The sequence below is a fragment of the Miscanthus floridulus genome, chromosome 16 (genome assembly GCF_019320115.1).
Source record: "Miscanthus floridulus cultivar M001 chromosome 16, ASM1932011v1, whole genome shotgun sequence".
NCBI classification, from domain to species: domain Eukaryota; kingdom Viridiplantae; phylum Streptophyta; class Magnoliopsida; order Poales; family Poaceae; genus Miscanthus; species Miscanthus floridulus.
The window spans coordinates 95,176,034-95,190,924 of record NC_089595.1 but is presented as its reverse complement, the minus strand read 5'-3'; the positions used below and the strand labels follow the sequence as shown (position 1 = coordinate 95,190,924).

The following is a 14,891-nucleotide window of genomic DNA, read 5'->3' as shown; positions in this document are numbered from 1 at the left end:
CTGGCCAGCGGCGGGCCAGCGACACGAACCGGAGCTGCACGAGCCTAGAGCAGAGGGCCAGAGGCGATACGGCAAGACGAACCCAGCTAGCAGGCCCAAATTTTTTACAATTTGGCTCTTTTTTTGAAAGTTTCTCACAAATGGATCCCTGGCGGAAAGAATTTAGGAAATTGACCCTTAGCTCGGCGCCAGAGTGACTGGCGCCGAGCTAGGCGCCGAGCTAGGCGCCAGCGTCTCTGGCGTCGAGCTAGGCGCCAGCGTCTCTGGCGTCGAGCTGGCGGGCACGGCAGGGTGGCCTGCCAGGGAGCTCGACGCCAGTCACTATGGCGCCGAGCTCGGCGCTGTAGATCTTGGCGCTGAGCTCGACGCCATAGTGACTGGCGCCGAGCTTGAAAATATCTATCTGGCCCGCGCCTCGTCTTCCTTTCTCGCCCAAGCCGTCCCTGCCCACGCCGTCGCCGCCGCCCTTGCCTGCTCCACTGCTGCGCCGACCCCGTGCCCTCGCCGAGCAGCGGAGCCGCTGCTGCTCCGGTGGCCGAGCCCGCACCCTCGCCGCGCCGCGCCGCCACTGCTGCTCCCTTGCCCGAGCCCGCACCGCGCCGCCGTGCCCTCGCGCCATTTCCTGTGGTTGGCGGCAGCGCCGCGCCGCCACGCCCTCCACCGCCATCCTCGCCTTAGCCTCGCCTTGGTCTCCACCGGCGGCCTCGGCCTCGCCCCGCCTTGCCCCCCTCCACCACCGGCCACGCCCCGCCTTGCCGCCGTCCACCGCCGGCGTGCCTCCCGCGCCCGTCGAGCCAGACTCGCCGCGTGGAGCGCCGGGCACCCCGCGCCCGCCGCGCGCCACCTCTGTCGTCGGCCGCGCCACCGCGGGCCCAGATCTTCGCCTTGACCTACGCCCATCGTCCGCCGACCCAGAAAAGTAAAAATTATGAATATGCAATGTACCTATTTAGTTTGTGTTTGTTATTTACTAGTTACTGTGATGACTTAGTTAGTTGATTTAGTGAGATATATATATATATATATATATATAGATAGAAACATAGATACATTGGTAAATAGATATAGTTAGATAGCTACTTAGATATGTAGTTATATTTGTAGTTAACTACATATGATCTAGCTATTTAGTGAGTACACTATAAATATATACGTAGTTATTATCTTGATTACTTAGTTTGTAGTTAGAAAGTACTTGTTAGGTACTATCTATCGTCTAATTTGGACTAAAGGACATGTGTTTCGTTACGTTTTTGAAATAGATGGACAACCTAGTGACCATATATCATGGAGGCACGGTTGAAAGCGATCGCTATGGATATGTTGAGTTTCTTGATATGCAAAGCGTGCCTGTGCTATTCAATGATAGGCCTTCATTTAGTGAGATGGTTGCAAGGGCTTAGGAGGAGCTGTATTGCTTTGGAGATGATGACATTGCAGTTGATGGTGTATTGCACCTAGGTTGTCCTCCGAACATCTTCAGGCGAATGATCTCAATTGGTTGTGTGGATCAGTGGGAGAACTATGTGAGATCGGCTATGAAGAGCCAGCTGCAATGTTTGGACGTGGTTGTGCGTCGGGTGTTAGTTGATCCAATCCCTCATGGGTTTACCCCAGCAATGGATCATCAGGCACACATCGACCCACCTGTTCCAGAACCTTACCTACATGTGCAGATTGCGCCTACGGTTCCTGATGCTCAATCTACCCCCAATGCGGTATTTGGAGATGGTTGTCATACTCATGTTTTCGTGGCAGATCCTCCTTATGAGATCCCTTTGACACAGAATCATCTGAGTAAGTGTCTTAACCGCATGGTTTTTGGGAGCTTACCCCATTCCTTACATCTATTTCTTTCATTCTTTCCTCATTTCTGTAATGATATTACAGGAGACATTCCTGAGAATATGGATGTGCCCCGTATTGCTGTGCAAGTGCACTTTGGAGATGGATTCCATGGCTCCAATAGTGTTGAAATTATGCATGATTCGGAGCCATATGAGATGGCTAGGTCTCTTGATTCTGATAATGATCGTCCTATTGGAGAGCTGATGGAGAGTGATGTTGAGATGATGAGGCGTATCTTTCCCGACCGCCGTGATCCTAGAGTTCATGAGTTCAGTGATCTTGCTCATTCTGATCAGGCGTTTGCAGAAGGACGTGATGATGAGCTCCTAGAAGCTCCTGAGGCCAGTCCTAACATGGTAATTGAGGAGGGGAGGGTGTTCAATGACCTCCCTGCTTTGAAGAGGTGGTTGCAGGATTTTGCAGTGATACGAAAGAGGCCTTATAGGGTATTGCATTCATATGTGGAGCACCGTTACACAGTTGTGTGTGACAAGGAACGCTGCCCATGGAGGGTTTGTGCAAGGAAGCAACAGGTGACCAGAAAATAGAAGATCACAAAAGTTGTCGGGCCACACAATTATGCTGACCATGAGCTGACACTAAGGCATCAGCAGTTAACATCTACCCTCATTGCCAAGCAGTTGATGAGAATTTTGTAGGGAGAACCCAAAATGAAGGTGAGAACAATTATCAGGACCGTTGAGGCGTTGTATGGAGGATATGTGATAACTTATGGTAAAGCATAGAGGGCTAAACAGCGAGCGTGGAAGATGATATATGGGGACTAGGAGGATGGGTATGAGCAGCTGCCAGTTCTTTTCAATGCAATCAAAGCGGTGAATCCAGGCATGCATTATGAGTACATTCCAAAACCTAATGCATGGAAGGATGGGAGGCAGATATTTTTCCATGCCTTCTGGTGCTTCCCTCAGTGTGTCGAGGCCTTTAGGCACTGTCGTCCTGTCTTCTCCATTGATGGTACGTTCTTGATTGGCAAATACCAGGGCACATTTCTTATAGCCATATCCTATGACGCGAACAACAAGTTGGTTCCTTTGGCATTTGCTTTGGTTGAGAAGGAGAATAATGACAGTTGGGGATGGTTCTTGAGGCTAGTCCGGATACACGTGGTTGGGCCTGGCAGGGAGGTTGGCGTCATATCTGATAGGCATCAGGGCATACTTAATGCCATGCGAGAGCAGTTAGAGGGGTATGCACCTTTGCACCATCGTTGGTGTACTCAACACCTTGTCGAGAATCTACTCCGGAAGGACGGTGTCAAGGGTAACTTTGATCTGTTCTAGGAGGCTGCTCGGTAGCTTGAGGACAAGTACTTTAGGGAAAAGTTGGAGCAAGTCAGAACCGCATCAAATGCAGAAGGTAGACAATGGCTCATAGGTTTGATGAGGGATTTGGAGAAATGGACGAGAGCTCACGACGCCGGTGGCTGGAGGTACGAGTTTCAGTGCAGCAACATGGCAGAGTCATTCAATAAGTTGCTATTGGGGATACGTGGTATGCCCATGAATGCAATTGTTCAATTCACCTTCTATAAGCTTGTTGCCTGGTTCAACGATAGACACACCCATGATTGCAGTTGAGGAGTGATGGAGAGATATGGGCTCCGAAACCAAAGGCACACCTAGAGAAGGCAAGAGAAAGGGCTGGCACACATGAGGTTGCATGCTTTGACCACGCCACAGGGACTTATCAGGTCGAGCATAGGGGCGGTACAACGTCCGATGGTGAGGTCTGAGAGTCGAGGATACATGTGGTTGTCCTCCAAGATTTCAAGTGCACTTGTGGTAAACCAAGGCAATACCACTTTGTATGTTCTCATTTGGTGGCGGCAGCTAGGCATCGCAACTATAATATTGAGAGGAGGATACCTCACGAGTTCAGTGTCAACACGCTTGTGAACACATGGAGCCCCCGCTTCGTGTCTTTTCGGGACCTTGGAGAGTGGCCTCCATATGATGGGCCGAAGTACATTGCGGATCTAGCTTACCATTGGAACAAGCGTGGATCAAGGCAGAGGATGAGGCACATGATGGTTATGGATCAGATACCCAGAAGAACTAGGCGTGGGAGAGGAACTCCATTTGTTACTGATCCCGAGCAGTACGAGTGCGGCAAGTGCAGTAGACTTGGCCACAACTCACGAAGTTACCGTTGGCAGATTAGTGAGGTAGGACTATTGGTTTATAGTATTATTTTATATTTGTCTTATTCATATATTTAATTATGCATGTCTCAATTTATGCTTGTATTTGTGTCAATTACTTATACATTTATAAGTTCATGTTTCATTGTACATTGGAATTCTAATTCATTCACTTTTTTTGTAGGATGGAGCAATTCCACCTGCTCGACCCGACGTACGAGGAGACCCACCGAGGATGTCTCGTTGCGCTGGGGCAGGTAATAATCTATAAGTTTTATTCGTACATGTGTTCGTGAAGTAACATGTGACTATGTTTTATTCGATGCAGGACCTTCCGCACCTTCGTTCTAGGACCCACAGTGGGTTCTTGGACATTTGGTACGATGACAGGTACACTCCTTTCCTGCAAAGAGCTAGCCTGGATGTCATCTCCTTTCAAGTTCATCGTGGGTTGCCCAAGTTCAACTCAGCAGCGATAACTACATTGGTAGACAGGTATTAAAGTGAATCATTGCCTCCATTCATGGCCATTTGTTCATGTGATTGACTTTTTGACAAGTAATCTTGCTTTGTCTTAAATATAGGTGGCGGCCGGAGACTCACAGCTTCCACCTACCTTTTGGGGAGATGACAGTCTCGCTTCAGGACTGTCAGAAGATGCTAGGCCTAAGGATTCATGGGAACCCAGTCACCGGGCAGTGCAGGTCAGAGGGCTGGAGAGCACGAGTGGAGGCCTTCCTTGGGCGTGAGCTTGGCGAACAAGGGGCTCGCACTTCTAGAGTTCCCATCTCATGGCTATGTGTAGAGATCGCACAGTGCCCTGAGGAGGCAGATGAGGAGATGGTTGGGTACTACTGCTGGGCGTGGATCCTACACCTTTTTGCTTGCGTTCTCTTTCCCGACGCCACGGGTGACAATGCGTCCTGGATGTGGATCCACTGCCTCAATGACTAGGACCAGGCAGGTCAGTACAGCTGGGGCTCTGTAGTCTTGTGTTTTCTATACCGACAGCTATGCGAGGGGTGTCGTCGGTCTACGTCCAACCCATCACTTGGTGGATGCGTGTACCTGTTACAACTATGGATGTGGGCTCGTTCTCTAGTTGGTCGTCCAGAGGTTCTGGCTCATCGTGAGTGGTTCCAAGGTTAGCCTCCAAGTCGCCAGCCGACATGGGCATACCTTTGGGACCAGGTTAGGGTTCCGCACACGAGGATAGACAAGGAGTACATTGAGTACACAAATGAGCTAGATATGCTGAGCAACGTCTGTGGGGCCGACGACTACTTCTATAGGATGAGGTGCCCTCTAATCTGCTTCTATGCTATCGAGTACCACCTGCCAGATAGGGTTGCACGCCAATTTGGAGTGAGACAACTTTGGCCAATGCCTCTGTTCTCGACTGGCGTTGACTTACACAAGTAAGTGTTTTGATATTTCAAATGTCTCATGATGATGGTCCATTTTTTATAATATGGTGCCACGTATGTGGATTAATGTAACGATGACATACGTGCAGGTTGGATCGTCAGAGGAACAAGAAGATTTTTGACTAGGAGAGGCACCACCAGTCCTACATTGAGGAATGGGAGGAGATGCACGACAACGTGGACGACAACAACGAGCTACACACGAACCGTGAGTTTAGGCGGTACCAAGCTTGGTACCAGCATTCGACACGGTGCAGGCTGAGGCTACAGTGGACCGAAACTGACTACACCGACATCGAGTCCTCCAACGATGAAGACACGACATACGACCAATTGACTCGTGCAGGAAGGCAGGTGGAGGTAGGACCGATCTTGGACAGAGTGGTAAGCCAATCGCCTTATTTTGTTACGTCGAGTTACATAACAATACATTAGGCGTTCTTGGACCAACATTAGGAGTTATCTATTGTAGTTATTGCAACCTTCGAGCTGTATAACCCTTATAATTAGTTACATTCTTGTACAAAAGAAAAGAAAACTAAATGATATCTGTTCAGAAGTCTTATTATTGAGAACTTTGTTGCAGGGCAATACACTGAAATGCTCAGTTGAAGAGATCGAGCGTGTTCGGCCAAGAGTCACTGATGACTACATACTTGGCTTCCTAGACGTAAGATTTAAAATATTCTTTCAAACATATCATTAATATGTTATATTCTTTTAGTTAACATAGTTTTGTACAATAGAGGCTGTCACGTCGTCTACGCTGTGCGGCTGGTCATTGTGGTTGCAGGACAGACTTGACGCAAGACGTGTATGTTCCTTCCGCAGGAAGAGGAGCCTTGGGTTCCTCTAGTCAAGCAGCTACAGGGGATGGGGACAAGGATGAGGAGGAGGACGACGACGACGATGACATGGACAAGAGGCACGATGAGCTTGGGCCCTCTCAGCTCCATGACACTCCATCGACTCATCCTACACCGCCTCTAGGCACTAGGCGACGCCGTCCGCGTGACCCTTACACTCTAGGCACCAGCGCTCTGGGTGACAAGGGTAGGGGCAAGAGTAGGAGGTAGTGAGGGACGTGGTAGGTGTTACTATGAACTATTGTGAATTTTGTATTTACTTTTCTATAACTATTCGGGACTGTATGGATATTGTGGACTATTAGGACTTTGCATGACATATTATGTTGGTTGTGATATTCGTTGTGGTTGCATTATGCTCGTTGAATGATTAAATGTTTGGAATATATATTGATATCTCTGTTTGTAACTGTGGATGCTCCTAATACAAGATCGTATCTTGCGAATTTTTTGCGTGAACCTTTAATCATACTACACTTGTACAAAGGCACAAATGTAGTACACAGATTAACTATAAATTTATTACAACGTGTATACTCCAGGAAATATTGTACATATGCTTTGTAGATGAATCTAGGATTACCAAGCAACAGTGAACGAATCTATGCTTTTCAGACAATAAACATAGACTTTTCAGATACACGGATAGCATCGAATTATCACATCACTGATATAGTATTGGCATGCAAGGAAGCACAACTCCACTCTATCTCCACCATCCATCTTATGACTATTTGATCCAAGGGCTGAGGTGAAGAGGCATACGGATCGCTGACATGGCACATTGAGAGGCCTCCATTCCTCCTCTCAACCTATAAATAACCACTCACTCCCTCTCATTCACACAAACAACAAGGAAGAAGAACACTCCTCAGCATTTGCTTTCATTGCAGTACCAATGTCTGGAGGGTCGTCTAGAGGGAGAGGAAAGGGGAAGGAAACTACCTGGGGTGGGAGGGTCCTCTTGGTCTCGATTTCTTTGAGGAAGCTCTTTATGAGAGATTCCTAGTTGAGAGCAAAAGTGATTTCACCAAAGAGACACCACTGAGAGGATATGATGAAAGGAAAGAAGAGTGGCCAAAATGCATGCATGGTGAGGACTGCCTAGTGTAGATGTTCACTGAGGGAATAGATGGAGGTCGTCGTTTCTTCAAATGCCCGCGAGCATGGGTAATTGCTATTACTATTTGTTTTTTCAATATATTTGTCTTGTATATCACTTACACGACATACTTATTGTAGTCTTCCTTGGCCGAAGAAAACTATGGGTTCAGTAGGTGGGTCGATCCTCGACCTATTTATCCGCATGCGGAGTACATCTGCTACCTACAGGACCGTATCTTCGATCTAGAAAGGGAAGTTAGCAGTGGTTACAAGGACGATGAACAGGACGACAACAACAATGGTGCCGATTCACAGGAGGCACTCTGCAATGATCCATATTGCACCTGCCCTAACCACAAGAAGAAGGGGCCTCCCCTGTCACCCCCGCCACCACCACCACCAACAACGGGAGGCTACTATGGAGAAGGTGCAACACAATTTGCTATGTGGCCACACTACTAGGATGACTTTATCTTTTTCACATGTACCCAGGTTTAATTACCTAAGGCATGTTAGGTTTAATTACCTAAGGCATGGTTTAATTATCTAAGGCATGTTAGGTTTAGTCAAAGAAAACTCTGTACCTAGGTTCGGTACATGTAGTCACATGCCATTTAATGTGTTTCGTGTGTTGATTTATATAATGTCGTACGTCGTTAAGTGTTTTTGCAGCACGTGTTCAAATTTAAATACGTCCATATCATTAAGCGGAATATTAAGACCATAGATAATGAAAACAACCACATAATGAAAAGTTCGATACTATGCCACATTACACAATATATTAATACTACAACTACATGCCGACAGTAGACATAGGGGCAAATGTACTTCCAAATCCTCAGTCTGAAATGTACTGAGTAAGCAACTCATCATCCGAGTACCAGTCCCCTACTACAACCCTGTTGTTGTGGCTAGGCTCAACTGCATTGCTTTGACCTGCCTGTCGCTTGTAGTAAGCGGCCTCCGCTTCATCTGCGGCCGCTACGCCCTGAGTGAAGAATGCATCGTCATCCTCCTCTGCCTGTAAGCCCACCTCTGCTAGAGCGATGAGCTCGCTCAGTCTGCCTATGTCGTCGTCAGCCTCATGCGCCTGAATGCCCGCCTCTGCTAGAGCGATGAGATCGCTCAGTCTACCAATGTTGTCCTCAGCCTCCTGCGCCTATATGCCCGCCTCTACTAGAAACATCACAGAAAAAATATCAATGAGAAACATAAATACAATACAACCAATTTCGTTCTAAGAACCGAAAGCATTTAACATTATACCCTAAACCTAGGGTTTCTCATTTCATCCACAACAATGAACCCATAACATAACTACATGCGGCTTGGTTTGCTAGCATTTTCCACGCCTTGGAATCAACCTACGGTTGTATAATACATATATTGAGGGATACAATGAAACCCTAAGTGATGACGATTCTTAGGTTCAAAAATCCGACTAATATATACCGAATCAATGCAAAAAAAGGAGGTGAGCGAGTATACCTTGCTCTCGAAGATCTACGGATCAAATCAAGGTTTTCAAGGTCCAATATGTCGATTCGTGAGGTAGGGTGAAGTGGGGAGAGAAAAAACCCGAGAGGGAGGAGAAAGAAGAGGAAGAACGCTCGGGGAAGAAGGTTGGCCTAGGGTTAAATGCAGGGGGCTCGGTGCTAGAGTGACTGGCGCCGAGCTTGGCACCAAGATCTACGGCGCCAAGCTCGGCGCCAGTCACTCTGGCGCCGAGCCCCCTGGTAGGTCATTGCCCCGTGCCCAGGAGCTCGGCGCCAGCACCAATGGCACCGAGCTAAGGGTCCATTTCCTAAATTATTTTCTGCTAGGGGTCTATTTGTGAGAAACTTTCAAAAAAGGGCCAAATTGTAAAAAATTCGGCCGGCAGGCGCACAGCGGGCGAGCTGCGCCGCCATTAGCCCATTAGCGCGCCATGCCGACGTGGACGCGGAGGCGGGTAGCCATGCCAGTGCATGCGCTGAAGGCTGAGTAGCGTCTGCTGGTCCGATGCGTCCAATTCCATTTTCACGAATGTTCATTCGTTCTTGGTGCAGCGAACGATCCTACGTGCGTCAGCCGTATGGAGAAGTCTACAGTTTTCCCTCGCCTGATTCAATTACGTAGAGTTGGCATGTTTCGAGTCGGACATGCGTTAGCATGTTAACTGTAGGTGCGTCCATCTTTCTCCTTTTTTATTTTTTATTTTTTACTTTTTTCTTTTACCTTTTTATTTTTTATATAAGTTATTTCATACACAGTTTCACATTTCTGCTAATACATTATGATGTTAATTTATACATCTAAGTTATTGAATATAACTTATATGTCCAACTTTACATCTAAGTCGTTCATTAAGTTATATATCTAAGTTATACTCCCTTTGTCCAAGAAAACATGCAATAACAAGTTGCGTGCCGACATAAGTAGTTTATGTTTGACCAAATTTCTAGTGAATACTATTTATATTTATGACTCCAAATTAATTTATTAAGAAAATATATTTCGTAATTAATCTAATGGTATTTATTTGATATCATAAATATTAATAATTTTTTTATCTATAATTAATTAAACTTAGGATACTAAACCATGACACTGTGTTAGAATTGCATATTTTTTGGACGGAGGGAGTACAAACAAGTTATACACATAACTTTCCTCTTTTTTACGAGCATACACGTAACTTTTCTTTTTTTCAAAAGTTTCTAAGTTATACGCATAACTTTTATGCATAACTTATTGTCACAACTTATATATCACAACTTTTACAATATAACATTTTGTAGAGCAGAACTTATTAGCACAACTTTTTATCAGAACTTATTGGGTATCGTTGGCAAGTTGTATAGAATAACTTACCTACATAAATTGTAGAATAACTTATGAACATAAGTTGTGTTTTATAACTTTAGTACATAAGTTATGTTTTCATAGCTTTTGTGTTTTCAAGTTTTGGCATAAGTTATAAGTTAATTCATTCCTTTGTGTTTCCAAGTTTTTAGCACAAGTTATAAGTTAATTCGTTCATTTTGTTTCATAACTTATATATATAAGTTAGGTTTCATAACTTTTATGTATAAGTTATATATTATAAGTTAATACACCGGTGCAGATGAAATTGAAAATTGATACACCGTTCAGAAGTTATAGCATTTTCAAATAAATGTTTTATTTTTTTAGGGTTACATCATATGGCATCAGCAGCCCAAAGAGAAAAAGAGCATTCCGCTCGACACCAGCACACATCTGGCCGCGTGCAAACAGACAGAAACCGAATGCTGCATGCCAAAAGGGGAAATAAATGGATCTAATTTTTTTCTTGAAATGAAATCCAGTGGGAGCTGTCCAATCGTTCGCCATACAAAAATCTGGTGAATGTCCACCGAATAGCGGTGCTGTCTGATGCGCTGCCGTGCCGGCATAAGAGAGGTATGTTTGGCACATTGCTGTTGCCGACGGGAGGCTTCGCTCCCATCCAGCAAACCCCGAGGTTGCAGCCGAGGAAACAGGAAGAAGACGACAGAGGGGTGGGGCTTGGTCGTGTACTGACTACTGACTATTGAGGCCACAGATAACAAGTAAACAAAAATGCAGAAGATTTCTGACTTCACTTTGCTTCCATGTTCCATAGCCAGATTTGTCGACTGCAATGGAATCTATGGTTTTAGTTCTTCTTATAGACAAATTTCAGCTCTGATGTCTAAAGATGTTGACCATTGCATCTCGTTTCCATTAGCCTTTGTTGGAATGTTAGCCTAGCTCCAAGCTCCTGTGAAATTAAGAACTCTTATTACCTATTATGAATTCCTACCTCCTTGACCTCTTCGTCCGAGCTAGAAGTATATGCATCATCACAATTACAGTGTAAACGCTGCTGAACTTGTACTTAAATTATTTGCTTGCTGAGTCTTGCTTTGCATATATTACTACATCACATAAAGCCTCAGAAGCTTTTCATCGAGCACAAAAGCTTATTTTAACCAAACATGAGGTAACCCTTGCCTTCATAAAGGACTAGGTGCTCTATGAGCATATCTAGTGTGACCTTCCTATGATAGCTTGAAGAAATCTTGGCATTGGTGGTATATCAATTTCCAACAAACCATCAAGAATTTGTACTACTTCACCCATGGTTGGCCGATCTGACTCCTCTTCCTGGGTACACTAGCAAACCACCTTGCAGACTCTCTTAGCCTCATCCAAGTTAGCATGACCAGATAACTAGACATCCAACAAACTCCCAATATCTCCATACAGGAGTTTACTTGCAACCTCCACTGGGAAACATGCAACATGGACATCATCACTAGTATTTTCTTCACATGTGTTTCTCTTTCTCCTCCCTGATATAATGTCAATCAGCAACATCCCATAGCTATAGACATCCACTTTTGATGTAATTGCCACTCCACTGATCCATTCAAGTGCGAGATACCCTGCAGTTCCTCTCATAGTAGTTATAACCCTGCTGAATTCCCTTCCTAAAAATTTTGACATCCCAAAGTCTATGATTTTAGGTATGAATGATGCATCAAGAAGTATGTTCTCTGGCTTAACATCACAGTGTATGATGCAACCCCGGCTACTCTCATGCAAATAGGCCGACCCTCTTGCTACTCCAAGAGCTATCTGGTAACGGGTACTCCAATTTAGGACCGATGTATGGCTATCAAAAATATGTGCATCAAGGGAGCAATTTGGCATGTGCTCATACACAAGCAGCCTCCTATCCCTTTCACAATAGAAGCCAATTAGCTTGATCAAATTGATGTGTTGGATGATTCCTATGAAACTCACTTCAACTCTAAATTGCTTCTCTCCTTGTCGGACACCATCAAGCAAGCCTCTTCACTGCAACAGCAGTCGAGTCAGTTAAAAGCCCTTTGAACACAGATCCAAAACCACCACTCCCTATTCTCTTAGAGAAATTTTTAGTTGCATTTTGAAGATTAATGTACCTAAAAGAAATAATTCCATTTCCACCTTGAACATCATTCAATATGCGAAAAGATTGTTCCCTCAAGGTCATCCACATGAAAAAAGCTGATAACATGCTCAGAACTACAACACTTGCAGCGATGATAGCCCCAATGATCTTTCTTTTTGATCTCTTACTATTTCTCCAATTATATGCATCTTTGGCAGCAATGCAAAGGTATAGAATTCCCCCATCATCAGTGGTTCCATTGGTATAGCTTCTTATGTTTAACAAATCGTCATACCATAGGGAGCATCTTTCACCACTAGAATAGGCATATGCAGAGCAAGAGCAGTTATCCAGGCATGCTTGTTCGCATTGTTCTATGCTCCCAATAGAACCAATAATGTCACCTTATGTAGGCAGTGTTGCATAAGGCAATGGGTAGAACTTATCTGTCGTTTTAGCTCCACTATGGTTTCTGGTGCTGCAATCCAATGGCGTATTTCTTGTGCAACCACCGGTATGATCCTCTTGCTCCCAGTCCTCAGGTGACCTTACTGAGAATCCCCTCATGCAATCACATGGAGAAGGTGCATTGTTGTGGCAAATAGTGAATGGTCCACAAGTAGCATATATATCACATAAATCTTTAGGTTGGGTGTATATTGTTGTCCATTCTTGCTTGTCCTCAAGCCATATGAGCGTTTTGTTCTGACTAGATATGTCCAAAATACTAATAGATATTAAGTCTTTCTCTAGCAATATGGATTGGAAGTACTCCGCTTTGTCGTTGTTGATAAACCTGTAGTCAAACAGAGTGCGCCCTGACATTTCGGGCATTGCGTTGAAGTATTGGCCGTTCCATTCCCTAGTAGACCAATACACTATGGACATGTTACATAGTTTGAAGACAAATTGGGGAGCACCAGTAGGATCTAATTCCTGACAATAGCGGCCGCGAGATGGGTCAATCATGCTCCACTTGGAAACAACACGCCGGTTCAGACCGGTGGTCTTGTCTATGCCAAACTTTGCACCAGGGGGCATGATATCTATAGGGTAGTCAAAGCTCTACCATAAGATGTTGGAGGGGTTGGTTGTGTCCCTTAAGACAAGGTTTCCATTGTCCAGGAGCACGGCCGTAGAGTTCTTGACTGTTATACTTGCATGGGTCGACCAAACCACCGATTTGGTGGCTTGGTTGAAGATGGCAAGGTTGCCGTCCTCAAAGATAGCGAGCTTTGTCATTCTGTGATGACCTATAGCTAGGCTCTCCCTATTTGCTACCCATATTGGAGTTAACAGGGAGACCTTGTCGAACCATATTCCTAGGTACCAGTGCTTGGGAGCGTGCCGAATAGAGGATTTACTGCCTGGATGGAAGAAGCCAAGCGCATACCTATCGTTGCTGGAGACAAGCTTGGCACCCCCAATGAGCGCTTCACCGGCTAAAATGGAATCTGTTGTTGTAGAACAGGTAGGAGCATGCAGAGAGTAGAGGAGGTACACAAGAAGGAATAAGGCAGAATGCATGACTGACTGAGAAAAAACAAAGGGAGATGGAGGTAGTGAATACTGAGTAGTACTAGAACCATAGTAATATACTAGTAAGTATCCCGTGCTTTGCCGTGGGTAGTTGGTTAGGTGTAGCTATGCACATGGTTATAATAATTATCAAGAACAGGGAGAACACAAAATGTGCATTACCCTGATAGAAAATATATTTTTCCCATCATGTTACTTGCATAGAAAACTGTGCTATAAGCTTACAACTGAATGCGACTGCTTCAGATGTGTAGATGTTTGCACTAAATACTGCAAAAACTAAAGTGGCTGCAACAATATTAGCAGGATACATCCATGGCACTAATGAAGGTGGAAACCTTACTATCCATCAGACGAAGGACAGTTTGGACCTTGGGAATTGCCTAAATCGTCAACCTGAAAAGGTAATGACATTATGTAAATGTCTTATGATGATCTTCCACATATCTGAACATAGTTCTACGCCTCTTCCTCTTCGTATTACGGTTTTTACCCCTTTGATTTTGCTCTTGATAGCATCGGCGGCGCCCTATGTCCAAGGGAGGATGATGAGTTGTACCATCAACCATTGCACTTGTAGGCGCTCCATTGACTACGCCATAAACAAAATTCATGGTGCATTGCTATTTTAGAAGCTGTAATACCATTAAGCCTAAGTGGGTTATGTGAAGTAGTTGCAGCTGACAAATCATTAAGAGGTCTATAGGTGAAAGCATATGGTTAGACTTTATCTATGAAACCAAATGGGTGTAAGTTAAAGAACCACTAGCTAGTCCCTTTTGTTAATACAAAATGCCACCATGTCAATGTGTATGTGTATCCAAGCTTGTGATACTTGATGTCAGGTTCAATAACCTAGGGTCCCTCATGGACTGGCTTTCCAACAAAGGCTCGGTCCAACAGACAACATTGCAAGCAACGCGCAACTCTTGGGTCGGCCCAAGTACCTAAATGATAGGCCAGAAGGGAGATCCAATGTCCAATCGAAAGGCCTGGCCGAGGAGGAACGGCGCCCACTT

At 45.0% G+C, this 14,891-nt stretch overlaps 1 pseudogene; it reads right to left on the bottom strand.

Annotated features, from left to right (window-relative positions):
- Positions 1-247: 247 nt before the first annotated feature.
- LOC136511055 (G-type lectin S-receptor-like serine/threonine-protein kinase At2g19130) lies at positions 248-13,860 on the bottom strand (annotated as a pseudogene).
- Positions 13,861-14,891: the final 1,031 nt, after the last annotated feature.